Genomic DNA, 12,656 nt, shown 5'->3' on the forward strand with positions numbered 1-12,656 from the left:
ACTCACTTTGTAGGCCAGGCTGGCCTCGAACTCAGAAAATCACCTGCCTCTGCCTCCCGAGTGCTGGGATTAAAGGCGAGTGCCACCACACCAGGCCAACTTCTTAATGGCCTTATCCTTGGGCACCACCTGGGTGCAGTTCGTGCACCGAATTGGCTGCACATGGCCGTGGCCCTTTTTTGGCACGACCATTGTTTTCTTCTTTTTTTGGTAATCTTGGAGCCAAGACTCGAAAGAGTGACATATTTATTGTTAAAGGTATAACAAATAACTAAACTGAGATCCTTAGCTCCTATATTCAAAATAACCTATTCTTCAGTAATTTGATTGTTAACTCTGAAATTACAGGAAAGTGGGGCAGTTTAGATTTAGTAAATAATTATGGAGTATATATAAACCTAAACAACCAGTGTTTCAGTGAGTTCTTTAGAGTCTCAAAGTTGAATTATTTGGCAGAGACAAAATCCAAACTCAAGACTTCTGGCTTAAAACTTGAATTTAGATCTTAATTTTTAATATTTTTATTTTCATAATAAAATCAAATAATTGCTTCTTTATTTTTATTTTTAAGGATTTTTAAAACTTTTGCTTTATGTGTGTATGTGTGTTTATGTGTGTGTGAGTATGTTTGTGTGAGTGTGCATGTGTATATATATGTATGTCTATGTGAATGTGTGTATATGTATGTATGTATAAATGTGTGTGAGTGTGTGTGAATGTGCATGTGCGCGTGTGTGTGTGGTTGTGTAATGTTCACCTGTTAAGAACAGAAGAGAGCATTCAGTTACTGGAGTTGGAGTTATAGGTGATTGTGAGACATCCCATGTGGCTTCTGGGATCTGAAGTCTGCTCCTCTGGAGGAGCAGAAAGTGCTCTTAAGCACTGAGCCATCTTTCCTGTCCCTAAAACAAATATTCACCAAGTGTGATGTTCTTCACTGTTGTTAACATAGAAAGTGGTCAAGATGACTTGGAGTGGTTCTCACTGGGTGTGTTCTATGCTACCCAATGATCTTTGTAAGAAGAGGGAGAAAAGGGGAGAAAGTCTGCTTTAGGGGCTCCACATACCAATTTGTGTCTACAGAACAGCACCTTCTACACTGAGGTCTCAGGAGAGCTGGTGGTTCACCACCTTCTCCCACTAGGTTCCTAGGTATTGCTCCTCAGTGATGGATTGACAGAGTTCTCAAGGAGTAGACCCTGGACAATGCCCTGCAGCTGTAGCTGTATACAGGGAATAGACCCTGTACAGTACCCTGCAGCTGCAGTTGCATTTTTTTTTTTTGAACATCTTTGGACTCGGGACACCTTGAAATGGACAGTCTAGCTAGTTTTTACATTTGCCTTCAGGGAAAACTAGTGGAATTAAACTTGTCTTTTATGAGGCCTGACTTTCTATCAGCATTTACTTTTTATGTATTCAAACTTTCCTCTAATATACATAATTGCTGAAAGGAAAGGCTGCAGAGCATTTATGAATTATGGCTTTTAGGGGAACGTGCACCGCAGTTAATGTTGCAAGGCAGCTTCTATTATAATCCTCTGTTTTCACATCCTTGTGATTTTTCTTGGTAGGGGGTGGAGTGAGGAAGAATTTTCCTTTGAGCTAAAATTTTCCATGACTTGACTCAGCCCAAGGTGATTTTATAAAGCAAACTATTTGCACAAATACTTCCATTTATTATTGTCTTTGGAAAATGCCACTCATTTTCACTCTAAATATTAATGCATAAATGTTGCAAGTATGAATGGTCATTAAAGCTGGCCCTCAGATGCATCTTTAAAAATATTAGTTGGAGCAATGTCCAACTGATCTATTAAAAGAATTACAATTACCAGTGGCAAGGCTCCTTCTTTTGATAACTATGTCAGAATATAACAATGGCTGAAATGGTTTAGCTTTTTTATAACTTGATGGTAATGTTTGCTTATGACATAGCTTTTCAATGGGGAAGTAAATATTTAGGATAATTTTAGATAATTTTGAATCTGTGATGAACACTTTAAAATGTTCTCTATCTTTTTTACATAATAATAATCAAGCTTTTAACTTTTTAGGTGAGATCTCTGTTAAATGTGTTTATTGTAAATGGCATATTGTTGAGGCTTTTACTGAAAATATTGCTCCAAAAATCGAAGCCAACTTTTGGGAAGCAGAATTAAAAATACTTAAAAACCAGCTTTTCCTTTAGGCTAGGATCTTTATCTAGGTCCCAGAAGCCCATATTTAAGTTAGGGCTTTGATCTATTGTTTTGTATCTTTAATTTGCGTTCTCCTTCACCTACTGCTGACATAGTTTTGTGTCCTGAAACACAATCTCACTTGTGTCTGTTTTGTTCTTTGCTATGTTTGTCTTTAATGATTTATTCATACCTAATAATGTTAAAACTATGTTAGTTTATCTAGGTCTCTCAAGTAAGGGATACACAAAATGTTGATATAATAAAGGGTGTGTTGCCACTAATGTAATAATACAACTTGCACAATTTGACTGTTTTAAATGATAGAGATGTTATTGAGAGGTGACTTGTGTGTTTACTCACTGCGATTTTCTGTTTGGTGACAGTCTTTGTATTCTCCTCTGAATGAATCTGCTCGTCCCCCTAGGTGAGTGTTTCACATTGAGTAACCTCTTTTAGAATCCTGAACCTACTGTTCTCTTCAGCACAGAATTTTATGATCTTATCTGGTTTTGTCATCATAATTACTCTTTGAATATTACTTCTGCAGTCTTTGAATCAATCCTTTTCCTGTGAGACTGTAAGTGAGGCGTTTCACACAAATGGACTTCATCACTGACCATTTTGGTCTGACACACATATGTAAAATATGCATACCTTATAATCTATATTACAAATACTTTGTATGTTTCATTACATATCACACATAGTACATATATGGTATACATGTATAATATATACATACATGGCAAACATGATGAGTGTAATGCACTTAGATTATGTGCATGAATTATGAGTATATGTAATGAGAAATGTATATAGCCATTTATTTTATCCCTTCTCCACCTTCATTTCTGCCTTTTTCCTCCTTTATTTTTTTTCTCAAGGTGGGGTCATACTACATATTCTAGGCTGGCCTTTAACTCACAATCCTCCTCTATCTGTTTTTGAGATTATAGAAGAGCCCTATCACGCCCAGCTTACTCCTACCTTAGAAGGTTGGGACCCATTACTTCATATACAGCTTTCTCATCTTTACCCCTGTTCCCTTTAGCGTCTTTCTGTAGCTCTTTTTATCAGTTGAAGGGAGTCTGTGCTGTGTCTCCTTCTGTAGACCCTTTATTACCTTTTTAAGTCTTCTTTACCTGCTTGCCATGATTGTGCTTCTCTGGTTCCCCTTACAATTCAGACTCGCATCCTTGTTTGGAGGTGTGGCCATTGCAGGGTTGCCTGTGCTTCAGTACATGGCCCCACACTCATACACACAGGGACAACACTGACTGGACTTGGTTAGTTGCTTTTATTTTTAAAGCAAAGAAAGGGCAGGCTGTGAAGTCAGAAAGGAGACACGTTGAGTGACATCGAGGGAGAGCTGAAGGGGGAGAATGAGGGATGAATGTGATTATGTTTCATTGTATGCGAATATGAAATTCTCCGAGAAGAAAAGTTTCAGATCCATCACTCAAGTGATCAGTTCTGAGTTGACTTCCGCAGGAAGCCTTCTTATTCTTCTGTATAGGCCAGAGGTTGTAAGACACTTGGCCGAGAGTTCTAACCATGGTCAGGACGCTCACCTCCTGGTGATGGCAATCTCATGTCAAGTTCCCTTGTAAAAACAAAAGTTTTTGGAAAGTGGAATTAGAGTTCTGACTTCCCTCCTGATGTAATCCTTGTCGTTATCTAAGGGCCAGACATCTGGCGACTTATACATATTTATGGAGTGGGTGAAGGAATGAATTGCCTGCCTGCCATTCTCGCTTTGAAAAAAAATTCTATGTTTAAAGTCATTAGTCAATATGACTAGGCATTTAATATAGTTTTGTCTATAATTGCTATAGAGGACATGGTAGTTATGTACTCGGTGGCTGAAAGCCTTTCAACAACTTTTGCCCACGGGAAGCTATAATTTCACCTTATGCTATCATAAACCACTGAAGGGCTTCATGTAGTTACCAGAGCCTTGAGCAGAAATTATAACCCCAAGAGCCCTCAATGCCTATTAGTCACTTGGAACATGACACAAAGCAAAATATGTTCTGCATTCTTGGACTTCAGTTTGGCTCTTGGTATACTGACTGATTGAATTCATACTTGACTTAAAGTAATCAGCATCCTGAAACTCAAACCATCTAAAAAAAGTCACAACTCACCAACGCTAGATATATACCTACCAATAGTCAGCTGCGTAAATTATGCAGTTATTATTTGTTTTGAAGTTATTATTTATTTTGGTAATTGATTTTTTTCAGACAATGCTTTTTAAAGGCTGAGCAAAGTTCTGGGGGGGGGCGGCTGTGGGCATCCTTATTGTTGTTGTCTGATTAATATCTTTTTGGAAATTATTTAATAACGACGACAAACACAGAACACTGGGTGATTGAAATGGATCTGCAGTTAGAAAACCTGGATCTGATTATCAGCTTGAACCTTGGAAAACAATCATGTTACTCTTCTAACCCTCAGTCTCCTCCATTTTAAATACATTTACAGCCTCACAAGGATGAGGCTAATCAACCGAGGTCCTGGAGGGAAGGACGCCATGAAGAGTTTCACAGTGGAGTATGTCATTATTAATGATAGGTATCATTAGTGAAGTGAAATCATCAAGTTCCTAAGAGCATGTACAAAAAAAAAAAAAGGAGCTCACTGGGTTGAGCTAGAAGATGGTACTTCTTGTATGTAATGCTTTTTATTATTTAACATTCAATCAAAGACAAGAACCAGTGTCAAAGTGTGCTAATAGTAAAATTAGGGAGTGCGGAGGTAGCAGCTTTCATTTCTCCTGAAAAGCTCAAAACAGAGGTTTGTCAACTGATGTACAAGTTGGGAAGAACCGGGTGAGAAGGGGTTAATAATAGTTCAACAAGGAACCTGATGAAGCCAGCTACTATCTCCACAAAGGAGAGGTCAAGAATGAAGCAGCTTACAAAGGGACTATTTTCTGAGAGTTTTTTTAGACGATGAGCCAGCATGTAGGGCACAGAAAAAAAGAGTGGATTGGGTTGGCAGAATGATGGGGAAATTCTGTGTGAACAATGGAAAAAAAAAAAAAAAAGAATTGCTTGGCTCTATTGTCTATAATGTCAAGAAGCTGAGCTAATATTGTAGCTGGCAAGGTAGGTTTCAGATACTGGGGGATGGCTAGAGCTAAGCAGCGCCAAAGAATGGAAGCCACTGGAACAGTGAGTTTGTTATAAAGAGAACCAATGCAAAGGCAGCAAGGTAGAGCTTAGTCCTAGCTAGTGTCATGGACTCAAGGGTAAAGGAGAAGAATGAAGCCAGCGCCAAAGGAAGCATGTTAATCCCATGATAGCTGATTAATGACATCATTCCTCCTTTTGCGCTGTACAAACAAAACACCTAGGGATCTTGTTTTTTAATTAATTAATTTTATTGAATATTTTTCTTTATTTCCATTTCAAATATTATCCTCTTTTCTAGTTTCCTCTCTGAAAGCCCCCTATCCCTTTCCCCTCCCCCTGCTCATTAACCCATCCTCTCCTGCTTCCTGGCCCTGGCATTCCCCTATACTGGGGCATAGAATCTTCACAGGACCAAGGGCCTCTCCTCCCATTGAAGTGACTAGGCCATCCTCTGCTACATATGCAGCTAGAGCCATGAGTCACACCATGTGTTTTCTTTGGTTGGTGGTTTAGTTCCAGGGAGCTCTGGAGATACTAGTTAGTTCATATTGTTGTTCCTTCTATGGGGCTGCAAACCCCTTCAGCTCCTTGGGTATTTTCTCTAGCTCCTTCATTGGGGACCCTGTGCTCTGTCCAATAGATGACTGTTAGCATTCACTTCTGTATTTGAAATTCTTAGACAAATGGACGGATCTGGAGGATGTCATCCTGAGTGAAGTAACCCAAACCCAAAAGAACACACAAGCTATGTATTCACTGATGAGTGGATATTAGCCCAGAAGCTTGGAATATCCAAGATACAATTCACAAAACACATGAAACTCAAGAAGGAAGACCAAGGTGTGTATATTTTGGTCCTTCTTAGAAGGGGGAACAAAATACCCATGGAAGGAGTTACAGAGACAAAGTATGAAGCAGAGTCTGAAGGAATGACCATCCAGAGACTGCCCACCTGGGGATGCACCCCATAGCAACCACCAAAACTAGACACTATTGGGGATGCCAACAAGAGCTTGCTGACCGGAGCCTGATATAGCTGTCTCCTGAGAGGCTCTGCCAGTGCCCAGAGATCTTGTTAAGAATGCAGATTCCAATAAAGAAAATATCTTAAAAAAAAAATAGAATGCAGATTTTGGTTCAGGTCTAGAGTAGGACCAGAGATTCTGCAATGCTGCATATGGTCCTGGAGATACCAAAACTGCTGATCCTTTGAAACACACTTCTTAGAAGAAAGGATCTATATAAAGCTTTATGAACAAAAATGGGGGGGGGAAGGGTAATGGATGACATTTAAACATGAGGGAGAGGCAGCCTCCACCATGAGACTCAGAGAGTGACAGGGTGCTGAGGCTTGCAGGAAGCTGTGCTGGCTGCCTTCTACTTTGGTTTCCTTTTCAACAAAACTGATGGTTTGTGTCTCCATAAAATTCATCACAGTGTTCAGCAGTACATAGTCTTTCACTCTCAATGTAAGCAGAATCATCTAGCCTAAATTAATGACCTGCATAGGAAACCAACAGAACTCTCACCTCTTTCAGGGACCATTTGTCTTATCTTGAAATGTATGCAGTATAAGTAGGGGCCTTCTGGAAGAATGGTTCCTAATATAAACCAGTGGCTGTTAGAGGAATTCCTAGAATCTGTGGTGGGAAGAGAATTTTAAGGTGCCTTTGATTTTTTTTATTTTTGTATTTTAGTACTGAACACCCTTTATATGTGTGACAGTTCAATAAAAATACAACATTTGAGTTAGTTTACACTGTATTTGTGGAGTGATAGTGGTGGGTGAGATGGGAACTGATCCTCCAGGGTCTGGCTTTCTGCTCTCTCCATCCTATGGGTACAAATTCAACTGTCACAGCCCCAGCAGCATTTGCCCTTGAATTTTCTTTATGGTGTGAGCGAGCAGCTTCTCCAGCTTAAGCCCAGGGGTGGGTAATGGACTTGTTGAAGTAAATCAAGGTGAGGAGGACAGTCTTATTGTATATGTAAATTAAATACTCAGTAGGAATAAGTCATAGTCAGATATTGCTGTACACAATCCTCTACCATTTATTGGTATATGACCTTGTACAATTTACCTGCCTTATTTTTTTTAGTCCAATTTCTTCCACTGTATTAATGTACTAGGTTTTACATGAAAACATTCATTTGAATCAGATCACATAGTAGCTGGAACATAGATACTCAATAGATAATATTATCATTATCATCATCATCATTGATCTTTTGAGTTCCTATCTGAAATATTATATCTGTAGTCTCACTATGAAGCTATGGTTTTTATGTTTGCCCTTCAGGATAATGACTGGTTATTATTAGTAGTACACAAACCACAAAGGGTACATATTTGTATTACTGTAGTTGTTCATGGATTATATTACTGTATTAGTTCATGTATTTTTTTTCAACATACTCAATGACATTTTCATTAATTCAGTGTCTTCAGGTCATGCATGGCAAAACAAAGTGAATCTCCAGTTGAAATACAATTCAAAGAAGAAACATTGATGAGCCCTGTTTTGGCTGCTGTCTTGCTTAAATTGTTTTAATTTAACTTGTCAGATCCTGGAGTCCATCTGGGAAGAGTGAACCTCAACTGAACAAGTCCCTTGGTCAGCTTGGGATCTGGCCATGTCTGTGGTAGATAGTCTTGATGCCATTGTGGACAGCATCATCTCTAGGCCTAAGCTGTATAAGAATGTTAGTTGTGCACTGGTCAGTAAGTGGCCGGGGCCAGGGAGAACAATTGCTCTGTTTTTCCTACCTCTAGGTTTCTGCATCAAGTTTCTGTCCGGACTTCCTTCAGGAATGGATTATGATCTAGGAATGCAAGCCAAATAAACTCTTTCCTTTTCAAGTTAGTTTTGGTCAGAGTGTTTTATCACAGAAGCAGAAAGTGAACTAGAACATTTGTTTTGCTAAATTTCCTTTCATTTGATTTCTTTTTTCTTTCTTTCTTTCTTTTTTTTTTTTTTTTTTTAAGTTGGCAGTTTCTGATAAAACGCTGTGTGAGAGTACTTCTCGGCTTCGGAAAATATTAACAGATTCTGACAAAATATGTTTCTGAACTATGTGTGCAGGTGAAATAGGCCTGGACGAGCTTGCATTATTGCATTTAGTTGCAGTTAGAAAAAAATGAACTTAACTGGCCCTGTTTCCCAGACTGAGCTCACAACAGAACCGAAATGAGTTAAGATTGTGGTTTTGCTTGTGGATACCCCAGTGGTGGCATCACACTGACTCCTGACTGTTAAGGATCAAAATGAGTTAAATTGGGGAAAAAAATCCAGCTTTAGCTGTATTTGTGGAGCTGAAAAATACATTTTAGATATAAAATGGCCCCTATAAGATTCTGCCTGTAATATCTTCACATAATTAAATTCTTACTGAGCACGCAGTGAGATTGTTTACAGAGCAAATGATCATTAACTCAGTGCTCCTGAATTTTAAATGTGGACTTAGCCTTCATTAACTTTTTTGTTTTTATGAGACAAGGTCTTTTTACATAGCCTTGAGTGACCTAGAACTTACAGTGTAGACCAGGCTGGCCTTGAACTCACAGAGTTCTTTCTTTCTTGCAGTATTGGGGGAAGTGCTCTACAACCTACACTCAGCAAACACCCTACTACTGAGCTATAATTCAATTCTATATAAAATAAATACTATAGAACATCAACATGTATCAACATACATGCCTGCTGATAGCTTTACAATTTTATGGTATGTGAACATTTACAGACCTCTTATGACATTATTCATATAGCAAGTATTTATGTGCAGACATAGTGTCTGCTAAGTATGTTAATAATGTAAACAAAGTTATAAGCCAATTTTCCTCTTATTTAGAAGAAGGGTTTTCAAAACGTTGGCACTCTCCCTGTTTGTATTCAAACAGAGGAAATGATCTTAGACATTCATTAAAGCACGCTCATCAGGGTGTCTAATTGAAAATACTTTTCTGTATTTAGTACGAATTAATGTATCTATTTGAAAGTAATAAAACCACAGTTACTAAAAAACTCTGTAAAGATGCTGGCTGAAAATTATTTTAGGAGTAGGTGAACAAGTAAACAGATCACATGCCCAGCTGTTCTGGTTTCCACTTAACCAGAATCAGCAAAGACTTGATGACTGTTCTAAAGTTCCTTTGTTGAGAACCTTCAGGAATGGAAGGGAATCGCCAAAGTTTTCAGCTCCTGCTGGTTACCCTGCACAGTTTGCCTGACCTGCACTGGAACACTAAAGATTTCAGACCAAGCTCTCCTACCAGGGATTCAAATAACCCAGCCTGGGGCAGCGTTATCTGTCTCATGTTGCCTCAGAAGGCCTTCTTAAGGATCGTGCGTCTGGCTCTTAGCACCACTTTGCAGAGTGTGGCCTTAGGTTTTCTTTGTTTTGATTGTTTGTTTATGTCTAGTCTCCTGGTAGAAATAAGGTAGAGACACACAATTAAACAGACAGACAGATAATGTGACCAACTTAGAGTGTATTGAATCCTACCTAGGGAGCACATAGCCTGAGTGAGGATGAAAATTTGCTCTGAAAGACAAATTTTCTGTAGACAGTCCAAGTATGTCTATAGTGTGACTGCTTTACTGTGGGAATGCTGTGCACTGGAGAAGTCATTATCCTAACAGGAACTGGGAAGCTGCAGACAGCAGAAGCTCACACAGAGCCATCATGCTCACTTGCTTTGTTAAGTATCTTCTCACTTCATGTGTCTACTGGAACCTTGCAGATAACATGCAGTTGAAATAGTACATTAAGAGTTTCCTACAATTTTAGTAGCCAGAAGTTTGTACTGTGATATTGCACATTCATAGCATTCTATGCATTATGGACTATTTACTTCAAGTTTCTTTCTTTTTTTTTAACATATGTATATTAAAATTGGAAATTTTATATAACTTCATAGCTTGAATTTTCACTTACTATATTTGAATGTTCTTATATATTAAAAGGTTCTTCAAAGCCATGTCTACTGGCTTAATTGGCACATAGAAAAGTTATACTTTATTAATTATGCTGTGATTAAATATTTATGTGGCTTCCAAGTGTTTGCTGTTTTGACTAAAACAGTAGTGACTTTTAACAATAAATTACTGCCCACACATTAAATTATTTTGCTTTGACAAGTTCATAAAAGTAGACATCAAAGGCAAAAGGGTATGAACCATTTTAAGAGTTTGGTAGCAAGTGGCCAAGTTGATTTATAAGTATATCATAAATTACCTTCTAACAATACTGCAAAACATCTACCTTTAACGAAAGCTACCAACAAAATATAACTTGATTTTTAAATATAACTTTATCATTGTATAGTACCTCATTGATTAAAAGATTGAATATAGTTTTTATTTATTGGTCAAATTTATTTTCAAGATTGATGTTAATATTATTGTTCATTTACTTTGATAGTTGTCAATATATACTTTGATTCCTTCATTAAAAGCTTTAAAGTTGTTTAAGGTGTCCGAAAATATAAACATACATTTTAAAAATGGGTGGGCTAAGGAAACAGAAACATATGAAGCCAGAATTAATGCTTGAAGTCAAAGCATGATGCCAATAAATCGGCTACTGCTAGGAAAGAATTGCTTCTTAACTTCTTTTTAAGACTTCGCACAAAGGGAGAATGTTGTCATTTACTGGTTAATATCGGCACTGTGTGTGTGTGTGTGTGTGTGTGTGTGTGTGTGAGAGAGAGAGAGAGAGAGAGAGAGAGAGAATAAAAAATAAAAATGAATATAGCTAATATTATTATTGGCCAGAGTCATGCCATACCCCCCCCCCCAAAAAAAAAAGGGGAAAAAAAAGAAAAAGATTTAAAAAACCCTGCAGAATAGGGTGGAACCAGTTCAAAAGGGAGAAATGTGATACAGTCAACATAGCTGAACCGAGTTGGAGATCTGCAAAGTACTTTGACATCAGACATTAGAGAAGCAGAATTTGAAGTTTGCCCAGCTGTTTTGAGTCTTGGTTTGGTCCAGTACTTCCTCATTATGCACCCGCTGGTAACCTAAAGTGTATTCTGTGCCTTCGTATGCTGGAAGACTGAGATCTGCTTTTGACTTTGGTGTTACTGGGGCTTACGGTTAAGAGATTAGTATGAGTCTCATAAGATACATTGAACGTTGGAACTGTTTGGTTACAAGAATTAGGAGTTGTGGCCTTGTTGGCAAAAGTGGGGGTGGGATTTGAGGATTCAAAAGCCTGTGCTAGGCCCAGTATTTTTCTCTCTGCCTGTAGATCAGGATGTAGCACTCAGCTACTGCTCCAGTGCCTGCCTGCCTGCTGCCATGCTCCTTGCCATGATGATAATGGACTAAACCTGGAAGCACACCCAATTAAATGATTCCTTTCATATGATCTGCCTTGGTCAGGTGTCTCTCCACAGTACTAGAATAGCGCTAATACAGTAATAAAATGCCTTAAGATGTTTTGTAGGTGTTATGCTTGGATTGAAACATTCTCTCCTGAGGGAAGGAAGGAGTGGGGGCAGGGAGTGGTCATTGGACTTAGAAAACTTGCAAGACTCATTCATGAGGTCCCTCCTTAACTGTCCAGATTCTCCAGTGACTAACACATGAGGAGTAGTCAATGAGCATTGGTTTTTCTATTTTTATTACTATTATTATAACTATTCCTGTTATTACTGTTCCATTTATTATCATTGCTATTAATACTATTTAAGATTTTAACATGTAGACAGTCAAGTCCTTTAACCCCTTTTAAGGATTAAAATACTTGTTATAACCTTTAAACTGTAATTATATAATATGCTAACTATATTTAAATTAGGGTAATTTAATATATGATTACTGAATTGGTTACTTCTGTGTCATTGTGACGAAATACTTGGAAGAAACAACATGTAGGAGGAGAGATTTATTTTGGCTCATGGTTTCAGATAGATTTCAGTCATTTATATCTGGGAAATTGTGACACTGGAGCCTGTGGCAGTGGTTAACCTGTGGTAGCAGGAAGATGAGGTGGCAATATTCACACCAAGGGTGATCAGGAAGCACAGAGGGCTGGCCAGCGCTCGAGGCTGGGTGGCATGCAGAGCTTCACTCCTAATGGTCTGCTTTTACCAGCTGCACTTCTTAAGAGGTCCACAGGCATAAATATAGCATCATTTCTGTATATACTCCCCTGTAACACTTAAGAGCTCTTCTCTCCCTGTCCCTGTCCCTGTCCCTGTCCCTGTCCCTGTCCCTGTCCCTGTCCCTGTCCCTGTCCCTGTCCCTGTCCCTGTCCCTGTCCCTGCCCCTGCCCCTGCCCCTGCCCCTGCCCCTGCCCCTGCCCCTCTCCCTCTCCCTCTCCCTCT

At 38.7% G+C, this 12,656-nt stretch overlaps 1 protein-coding gene and 1 pseudogene across 2 annotated transcripts in view; both read right to left on the minus strand.

The window, feature by feature from the left end:
• The window catches only part of LOC110292338, a 523-nt pseudogene extending 279 nt beyond the window's left edge, over positions 1 to 244 (minus strand).
• Grin3a (glutamate ionotropic receptor NMDA type subunit 3A) overlaps positions 1 to 12,656 on the minus strand; it is a 176,084-nt gene that overhangs the window by 79,751 nt on the left and 83,677 nt on the right. The window lies entirely within an intron of this gene.

The sequence above is a fragment of the Mus caroli genome, chromosome 4 (assembly GCF_900094665.2).
Source record: "Mus caroli chromosome 4, CAROLI_EIJ_v1.1, whole genome shotgun sequence".
Lineage (NCBI taxonomy): Eukaryota > Metazoa > Chordata > Mammalia > Rodentia > Muridae > Mus > Mus caroli.